We start from the raw sequence: 9,715 nt of genomic DNA on the forward strand, positions 1-9,715 counted from the left end.
CTCACGGCTCTTTTGATCACTGAAAACTATTTCGGACACCTGTGATAATTAGATTGCCAGGTGAGCCCAATTTAAGGAAAAACTACTAAAGGAGGGTGTTCCATATTATTAAGCACCATTTTCATGCATTATAGGGAAGAAAAAGGATCTCTCTGCTGCCAGAAAGAGTGAAATAGTTCAATGCCTTGAACGAGGTATGAAAACATTAGATATTTCATGAAAACTTAAGCGTGATCATCACACTATTAAGAGATTTGTGGCTGATTCAGAGCACAGACGGGTTCGTGCAGATAAAGGCACATTGAGGAAGATTTCTGCCAGATCCATGCATCGGATCAAGAGAGCAGCTGCTAAAATACTATTACATAGCAGCAAACAGATATTTGAAGCTGCTGGTGCCTCTGAAGTCCCATGGACATCAAGGTGTAGAGTCCTCCAGAGTCTTGCAACTGTGCATAAACCTTCTATTCGGCCACCACTAACCAATGCTCACAAGCAGAAAAGGCTGCATTGGGCAGAAAAATACATGAAGACTAATTTTCAAACAGTCCTGTTCACGGATGAGTGCCGTGCAACCCTGGATGGTCCAGATTGATGGAGTAGTAGATGGTTGGTGGACGGCGACCCTGTTCCAACAAGGCTGCGACGTCAGCAAGGCAGTGATGGAGTCATGTTTTGGGCCGGAATCATGGGAAGAGAGCTAGTCGGCCCCTTTAGGGTCCCCGAAGGCGTAAAGATGACCTCTGCAAAGTATGTGGAGTTTCTGACTGACCACTTTCTTCCTTGGTACAGAAGGAAGAACTATGCTTTCCTTAATATCATCTTCATGCATGACAATGCACCATCTCATGCTGCAAAGAATATCTCTGCATCAATGGCTGCTATGGGGATAAAAGGAGAGAAAGTCATGGTGTGGCTTCCATCCTCCCCTGACCTTAATCCTATTGAGAATCTTTGGAGCATCCTCAAGCAAAAGATCTATGAGGGTGGGAGGCAGTTTATATCCAAACAGCAGCTCTGGGAGGCTATTCTGGCATCTTGCAAACAAATTCAAGCAGAAACTGTCCAGAAACTCACACGTTCAATGGATGCAAGACTTGTGAAGCTTCTATCAAATAAGGGGTCCTATGTTAAAATGTAACATGACCTGTTAAAATGTTTAAAAAGTTGAAATGTTGTTATAAGTTTGATTGAAATAGCTTTTGATTTCAGTAAATACCCTGCAAACACAACAAATGACAATTTTCAGTTCTTTACAATCTATAAAGTGTTTTGCAACTTACTGTACGTAATAATTTGGAACAGTGCATTGTAAGTTTTTTATGTTTAAAAAAAAATATTGTTATCATTAGGAGGTTTATTCAATACAATTTGAATTGTACTCTTAATAGTTGATAACATGAGAATTATGCTGACTTATTTACATCAATTATTTAGGTAAATGAGAAAAATATAATTTGCATAATAATTTAGAACAGGGTGTATGTATCACACTGGAGTGTTGTAAACCATATTTAGAAAACTGGGACTCTTCTTGAACATAGCACTGGCATTCAGCGTCTCTACAATGTGCATGGAGATGCTAAACATTCCCCATAGAGATGCATTGATTCAATGCATCTCTATTAAAAGATGCTGATTGGTGCAGAATGCCATTTTTTTCTGCTTATGGGAAAGCATTGGATTGGCTGAGATTATCAAAATCTCAGCCATGGAGGCAGAGCGAGGTGGGGCCAACTGCAGCAAGACCGGTGCTGTGAGACAAGAGGTGAGTAATATAAGATAAAACCAGGGACTAATGAAAGTATTTTTAAAAAAATTGGGTAGACTAGATGGGCCGAATTATTCTTATCTGCCGTCACATTCTATGTTTCTATGTTTACTGTAAATAGAGGGGGTCGGGGCCCTAAATAGTTAATTTACCATTATAGTGTCAGGAATATATGTTTGTGTTCCTTACACTATATTCTTCCTTTAAGCAAACTGAAGTGTTTTGGGGGTTTGCAGTGCTCCTTTAACTGGTATTTGATTTAATATTCTATTATCTGGTGATTTATGAACATATTACTGATGTCTTATTTACTAGTTGTGTATACAGTTTCAATCTATATTAGCCCATCATGACCAATAGCCCTGGTGAACTATATACTCTGACGCATGATTGCATGACACAGAAGATGATGTCCATAATTGTGCACTCCTTCCAAATCCCCATCATTGCAAGAATGTGAGATTATTTTCATTCTTGGCATTCAGACAGCTGATACACCACATAACTATGTAATATGTTCTAACTTCCAAAAGTAAATATACCCTTCTGTCTTTTTTCTGTACTGTTAAATACAAACATTATAGCTGATGATATATCGTATTGGTTTTTATTTTAACATTCTGTATGTTAATGAATGTTGCTCTTATGTTTCATCTTCCCTAACAAGCTCAGATATATTCAGGCCACATCATATTGATTTTGAACAGGTTGCTACCTTTATTTGCATGTTGTTCACCATGGATCGTGTTTAAAAGGTCACAAGAGAAGGATGAAGAAGCATTATAGATGGCTTTACTCATATTTTTTTATATTAATTAAAAAGTCTATTTGTATAAAATTAGGAAGTACGAGTTTGATTAAAATTGGATTACATATATTGTAAGAACATTTTCTTAGTTTTGTATTATGTGGAATGTATTTTACATATAAGGTGTGAGTGTATGTCTGTGTGAGTGTGTCCGTGTGCGTGTGTGCGTGTGCGCGTGTGCGTGCGTGTGTGTGTGGACAGTGATGGACAGAAACAAAAAAAATTAAAGTAGTAGAAAAAAAAACCCATTCATTCATAATATTTTACCACTATTTGTAAATGCTACGAAAGTACCATTAAAATATATGATTAATAGTCCCTATATATAATAACGAAAATATGGATAAAGAAGATATGCAAGATTCCTTTAAACTATTGTTCATTGTTTAATTACATTATATCTTCTCCAGGCAAATAATTGTTCAAATCGCCGGGGCCGCACATTCAAGGGGCCCATCAGGTGGCCCATGCTGTTAGGGCCACCCTATAGAGATGAATTTCCAGGGGGCCCCGGTCACGCTGTTAAAGTGCCGCAGCGTTGACTGGGGCCCCCTGGAAATTCATCTCTATAGGGTGGCCCTAACAGCATGACATCACAGCTGTGAGGAAGTGACTGTCTGTCACTCCTCCCAGCTATCAGAGAGAGCCAGCGCGTAATGAAGGAGAGGAAGTAAGAGGGGGAACTCTGACTCCGACCAGCCTGAGCCACCACTGGACCCCAGGTAGAGACAACACTGCAAAATGTGATTTGGCAACTTTAAATAAAAAATATTAAACAGGATGGAGATAGTGTGCATCCCTTATTTAGTCAAATTTAACAGATAAATCCTTTAACTGACTCCTGCACCCAAATGGTAGGAAACAGGAGGGTGACTTAAACATTTTGTATGTGTGTGTCTCTGTATGTATGTCAGTATGTGTGTGTCTGTGTGTGTCTGTCTGTCTCTATGTATGTGTCTGTCTGTCTGTATTTGTGTGTGTCTGTCTGTATGTGTACCTGTCTGTCCGTATGTATGTGTCTTTGTATGTAAGCGTGTTCTGTGTGTGTGTAAGTGTGTGTCTGTGTCTGTGTGTATGTGTCTGTCTCTGTATGTATGTGTCTTTGTATGTATGTATATATCTCTTTGTGTATGTATGTATGCGTGTTTTTCAGGGGGGGGGGGGGGGTGGATCAATTTCGCACTGGGGCCCCATGGATTGTGTGTACTCCACTGCCAGGATTCCAGGATTCTATGGCACTATTCTATGACGAAGTACGTATACATATAGATCAGGTTGTTGCAGTGGATGTGTTCTACTTGGATTTTGCCAAGGTGTTTGAAACAGTTCTATACAATAGATTAGGTTTCAAACAAAAAAAAAATAGTATAGATGAAAATTCTTGTTCTTGGGTTAAACATTAGCATAAAGACAGAGTTAAGCAAGTTGTCATTAATGGTAAATTTTCAAGCTGGATAAAAGAGGTAAGTGGTGTCCCTCGTGGTTCTGTTCTTGGGCCGCTTCTACTTAACATATTTATAAATGATCTTGAAATAGAAACTGATAGTCATGTTTCAGTATTTGCAGATGACACAATACTCTGTAAAATAATACATTGTGACCAGGACATTACTTTGCTGCAGAGGGATTTAGATCAATTGGAGGACTGGGCACACAAATGGCAAATTAAATTTAATGTAGAAAAATGCAAAGTTATGCACTTTGGGGTAAAGAATACATGAGCAACTTGCACCCTAAATGGTAGTGATTTAAAGATAATAACACACAAGAAAGGTTTGGGAATTGTTATTAACAAACTAGGCAACAATATGCCATGTCAATCAACAGCTGCTAAGGCCAGTAAAGTATCATAATGTATAAAAAGGGAATTCATTTTTTGGATGAATATAATTTTGCCTTTTTATAAATCAATGGTAAGATCACATCTTGAATATGATGTGCAATATTGGCACTTGTTCTAGTGAAGAATATTATGGCAGTAGGAAAAGTGTAGAGGTGGGCTACAAAAGTAATAAAAGGAATGGAGCATTTTAGTTATGAAGAAAAGTTAACACATTTAATCCTGTTTTTTTTATAAAAACTGCGCCTCAGAGGAGATATGATAGCAGTATGTAAATACACTGCTCAAAAAACTAAAGGAAACACAAAAATAACACATCCTAGATCTGAATTAATTAAATATTCTTCTGAAATACTTTGTTCTTTACATAGTTGAATGTGCTGACAACAAAATCACACAAAAATTGAAAAATGGAAATCAAAATTTTCAACCCATGGAGGTCTGGATTTGGAGTCACACTCAATATTAAAGTGGAAAAACACACTACAGGCTGATCCAACTTTGATGTAATGTCCTTGAAACAAGTCAAAATGAGGTTCAGTAGTGTGTGTGGCCTCCACGTGCCTGTATGACCTCCCTACAACTCAGTCTCAAGTGACCAAAACATCAGCCAGGAAGCAAAGGAACTGAGAAGTGGTCTGTGGTCACCACCTGCAGAACCACTCCTTTATTGGGGGTGTCTTGCTAATTTCCTATAATTTCCACCTGTTGTCTGTCCCATTTGCACAACAGCATGTGAAATTGATTGTCACTCAGTGTTGCTTCCTAAGTTGACAGTTTGATTTCACAGAAGTGTGATTGACTTGTAGTTACATTGTGTTGTTTAAGTGTTCCCTTAATTGTTTGGAAATCTATTCAGGCAAAGGAAAGGTTGTTTTTTTTACAGTAAGAACAATAAGGATGTAGAATTTTTTGCCTGAAGATGTGGATTTATCAGAGTCTTTACAGATTGCAAAAACGTAATATTCAAGGATATAATTTGGTTGAACAGCAGATGCATTACTTTAGTTTTTTATTTTAATGTATATTTCCATTAAAAAAAAGTAATGCATCTGCTGTTCAACCAAATGATATCCTTGAATTTTACGTTTTTACAATCTGTACAGATGCTGATAAAACCACATGTTCAGGCAGAGAATTCTACATCCTTATTGTTCTTACTGTAAAACCCCTTTCCTTTGCCTGAAAGATGAGCCCCTCAGGTCAGAAGGTGCCTACCACATTGCTGAGGAAGAGCAGAGGGCGAGTACAAGTAGCGCCAGATCTAATGAAGTAGTTGGGCCAAAGCCAAGATGACACCCAACTGCGGATGTGTTTGGAGGGGAAAGGAAAATCTGCTGCTGCAAAGAACAATTTAACATAGGAACCTGGAATATTAGAACTATGAACCAAGGCAAATTGGATGTGATCAAACATGAGATAACAAGGTTAAACATCGATATCCTGGGAATTAGTGAACTGAAATGGACTGAAATGGGACATTTCACATCAGACAACCATCACATCTTCTGATGTGGTCAAGAATCCCGTAGAAGAAATGGAGTAGCCATCATAGTAAATCAGCGGGTGGGCAAAGCAGTGCACGGCTACAACCCAATAAATGACAGAATTATTTCAATTTGAATTCAAGGCAAGCCATTTAACATCACAGTGATCCAAGTTTATGCTCCAACCATGAATGCTGAAGAGGCTAAAATTGTTCAGTTCTATGAAGATATTCAACACATGATAGATATAACACCAAGAAAAGATGTTACTATCCTCATAGGAGACTGGAATGCTAAAGTAGGGGACCAACATACATCTGGAATAACTTGCAAGTTTGGCCTTGGAGTTCAAAATGAAGCAGGTCAGAGATTGGTAGAATTCTGTCAAGATAATTCTCTGGTTATGGCAAACACCCTCTTCCAACAGCCACCGAGACGACTCTACACATGGACATCACCAGATGGACAATATAGAAATCAGATTGACTGTATACTTTGCAGCCAAAGATGGAGGAGCTCAATACAGTCAGCAAAAATAAGACCTGGAGCTGCCTGTGGCTCAGACCATGAGCTTCTTATTGAAAAGTTCAGAATTAAACTGAATTAAAAAAGAGGGAAAACCATCAGACCAATCATATACAACATAAATAATATCCCTTGTGAATATGAAGTGGAAGTAAAGAATAGATTTGAGGGACTAGACATGGACGATAGAATGCCTGAAGAACTTTGGACCGAAGTTTCCCCAAAAGAAAGAAATCAAAGAAGGCAAACTGTCTATCTGATAAGGCTTTAAAAATAGCCCAGGAAAGAAGGAAAGCGAAAGGTTGTGGAGATCAAATGTGTCCAACTGAATGCAGAATTCCAAAGGATAGCAAGAAGAGACATTCTACAATGAGCAATGTAAAGAGATAGAAGAAGATAACATAATGAGAAAGTCAAGATATCTATTCAAGAAAATTGCAGATCTAAAAGTAACCTTTCATGCCAAAGTGGGTGTGATAAAAGGCAAAAATGGCAGGGACTTAACAGAAGAAGATCAGATAAAGAATAGATGGCAGGATTACACTGAAGATCTATATAGAAAGGATCTTAACAGCAGTGATGACCTCAATAGTTGGTCCAATGAGCTGGAACCAGAAATCTTTGAGAGCGAAGTGAGATGAGCCCTAGGATGCCTTGCAGATAACAAGGCTGCTGGAGTTGATGAAATCCCAATCCCTAGGATGCCTTGCAGATAACAAGGCTGCTGGAGTTGATGAAATCCCAATCCCAATTGAACTATTCAAAATTCTGCAAGATGAGGCTGTGAAATTTCTGCTTGCCTTATGTCAACAAATTTGGAAAACTCAACAGTGGCCAAAAGACTGGAAAAGGTCAATCTACATCCCAATCCCAAAAAGGCAATGCTAAAGAGGCAATTGCACTAATTTCACATGCTGGCAGGTAATGCTTAAGCTCCTACAAGCTCAACTCAAACAATATATGGACTGGGAATTATCAGATGTACCAGCTGGGTTCCACAGAGGACGAGGCACAAGAGATCAAATTGCCAATGTACGATGGATAATAGAAAAAAGTCAGAAAGTTCCAGAAAAACATCTAATTCTGCTTCACATACTATTCTGTGTGGATAACAAGATGTGGCAAGTTTTGAAAGAGATGGGAGAACCAGATTATTTCTTCCGTCTCCTGAGGAATCTGTATGTGGACCAGGAAGCCACAGTTAGAACCGAACATGGGACAACAGAATGGTTCAAGATCGGGAAAGGAGTGCGACAAGGTTGTATATTGTCACCTTATTTATTCAACTTATATGTAAAATAAATAATGCGTAAGGCAGGACTGGATGAATCCAAAGCCGCAATCAATATTGCTGGAAGAAATATCAAGAACCTCAGATATGCGGATGGTACTACTCTGATGGCTGAAAGTGAGGAAGAACTAAAGGACCTATTGAGGAGGGTAAAAGAAGAGAGTGCAAAAGCTGGCTTGCTGCTCAGTCTTAGTCTTAAAAAGACTAAGATCATGGCAAACCGCAATCTCAGTTCCTGGCAAATAGATGGGGAAGAAGTGGAGGCAGTGACAGATTTTATTTTCCTGGGATACAAGATCTCTTCAGATGGTGATTGTAGTCATGAAATTAAATGACATCTGTTTCTTGGGAAGAAAGCTATGGCAAGCTTCTACAAGCTGATAAAAACTTAAGATATTACACTATCAATAGAGATGTCCCGAACAGTTCGCCGGGAACTATTCGCCAGCGAACATAGCTTGTTCGCGGTCGCCACGGCGGGCGAACATATGCGATGTTCAGTCCGCCCCCTATTCGTCATCATTGAGTAAACTTTGACCCTGTACCTCACAGTCAGCAGACACATTCCAGCCAATCAGCAGCAGACCCTCCCACCTCCATGACGAATAGGGGGCGGACCGAACATTGCATATGTTCGCCCGCCGCGGCGACCGCGAACAATCTATGTTCCCGGCGAACTGTTCGGGACATCTCTAACTATCAACATAGTCAGAACTATGGTATTCCCAGTAGTAACATACGAATGTAAGAGCTGGACTATAAAGAAGGCTGATCGTTGTAGAATTGATGCCTTTGAACTCTGGTGTTGGCAAAAACTGTTTAGAATCCCTTGGATTGCAAGAAGATCCAATAAATCCGTACTACAGGAAATCAAGACAAAGTGTTCACTGGAAGCTGTGATCATGAGGCTGAAGCTCAATTTTTTTGGCCATATAATGAGAAGGCATGATTCTCTAGAGAGTACTGGGAAAGACTAAAGGCACATAAAGAAGGGGACGACAGAGACGGAGATGGATAGATGAGGTCACTTAACCCCTTAAGGACCAGACTTCTGGAATAAAAGGGAATCATGACATGTCACACATGTCATGTGTCCTTAAGGGGTTAAGCCACAAACATGATGTTGTTGGAGCTCAGAGGGGCAGTGACTGACATATAGCACGCCAGGTGATATGGTCACGGAGAGTTGGACACGACTGAACAACTAAACGCACACACACATATTTCCATGGGCAGATAGTGAGATTTAAAGGGTTCTGTAACAAAGCATGAAATGATAAGTTCCTAAACTTATAAGAGGCTTGTTTTTTTGTGAAAAGCTTTTTTATGAAAGTCAGAAGAGGATGTGGTCTGAGGCCTGGCAGAGTTGGCTGCCAGAGGCTTGGGGACCTTTGACCTTCAAGAGATGTTGTATAAGGTGCACTGATTATACTATATACTATATTAGAGTAAAGGGGGTTGGATTCCACAGGGCACCAAAAAAAGGACAAGCTATTATCTAACCTTTTAAAGGATCATTATAACATTAAAATTAAATATCCGTATTAGAGTTAGAGTGATATTTAGTACTTTTAGATACATGGCCTGCGTTTTGTAAAACAAACAATCGTGTTCAGCAACATCTCTCGAGTACAGGGATACCCCCCATGTATAGGTGTGTTGGGTTGTTTGGGGGGCTAAAAGGCCACATTTTGCAAGTGCGCAAATCAGTTTCCCAGCTTGGAATTTTGACCTGTAGTCAACCTGCATGCATGTCCTATTTGGGACATTTTTGAAGCCAGCCAATGTATTTTACACCCATCAAACCATATATTTTTGAAAAGTAGACACCCCAGGGTATTTCACATGGTGGTATTTTAACACTTTCCATGCACTAATTCTATCACCAGGCTTTGTCAAACATTGAGGTAGTAATTATTTTTCTGTTTTTTTCACACACATTGTACATTAGGCATGAATTAACAGATCCTGTTATGTGTCACTGCCAAACAAC

The 9,715-nt window shown here is 39.3% G+C and overlaps 2 pseudogenes; both read left to right on the top strand.

Moving 5' to 3' along the window:
- Nucleotides 1-5,541: 5,541 nt before the first annotated feature.
- LOC134609348 (craniofacial development protein 2-like) lies at nt 5,542-6,513 on the top strand (annotated as a pseudogene).
- A 1,223-nt stretch (nt 6,514-7,736) lies between these two features.
- Nucleotides 7,737-8,699, top strand: LOC134609349 (uncharacterized; annotated as a pseudogene).
- Nucleotides 8,700-9,715: the final 1,016 nt, after the last annotated feature.

This window comes from Pelobates fuscus, chromosome 4 (assembly GCF_036172605.1).
Source record: "Pelobates fuscus isolate aPelFus1 chromosome 4, aPelFus1.pri, whole genome shotgun sequence".
NCBI classification, from domain to species: Eukaryota; Metazoa; Chordata; class Amphibia; order Anura; family Pelobatidae; genus Pelobates; species Pelobates fuscus.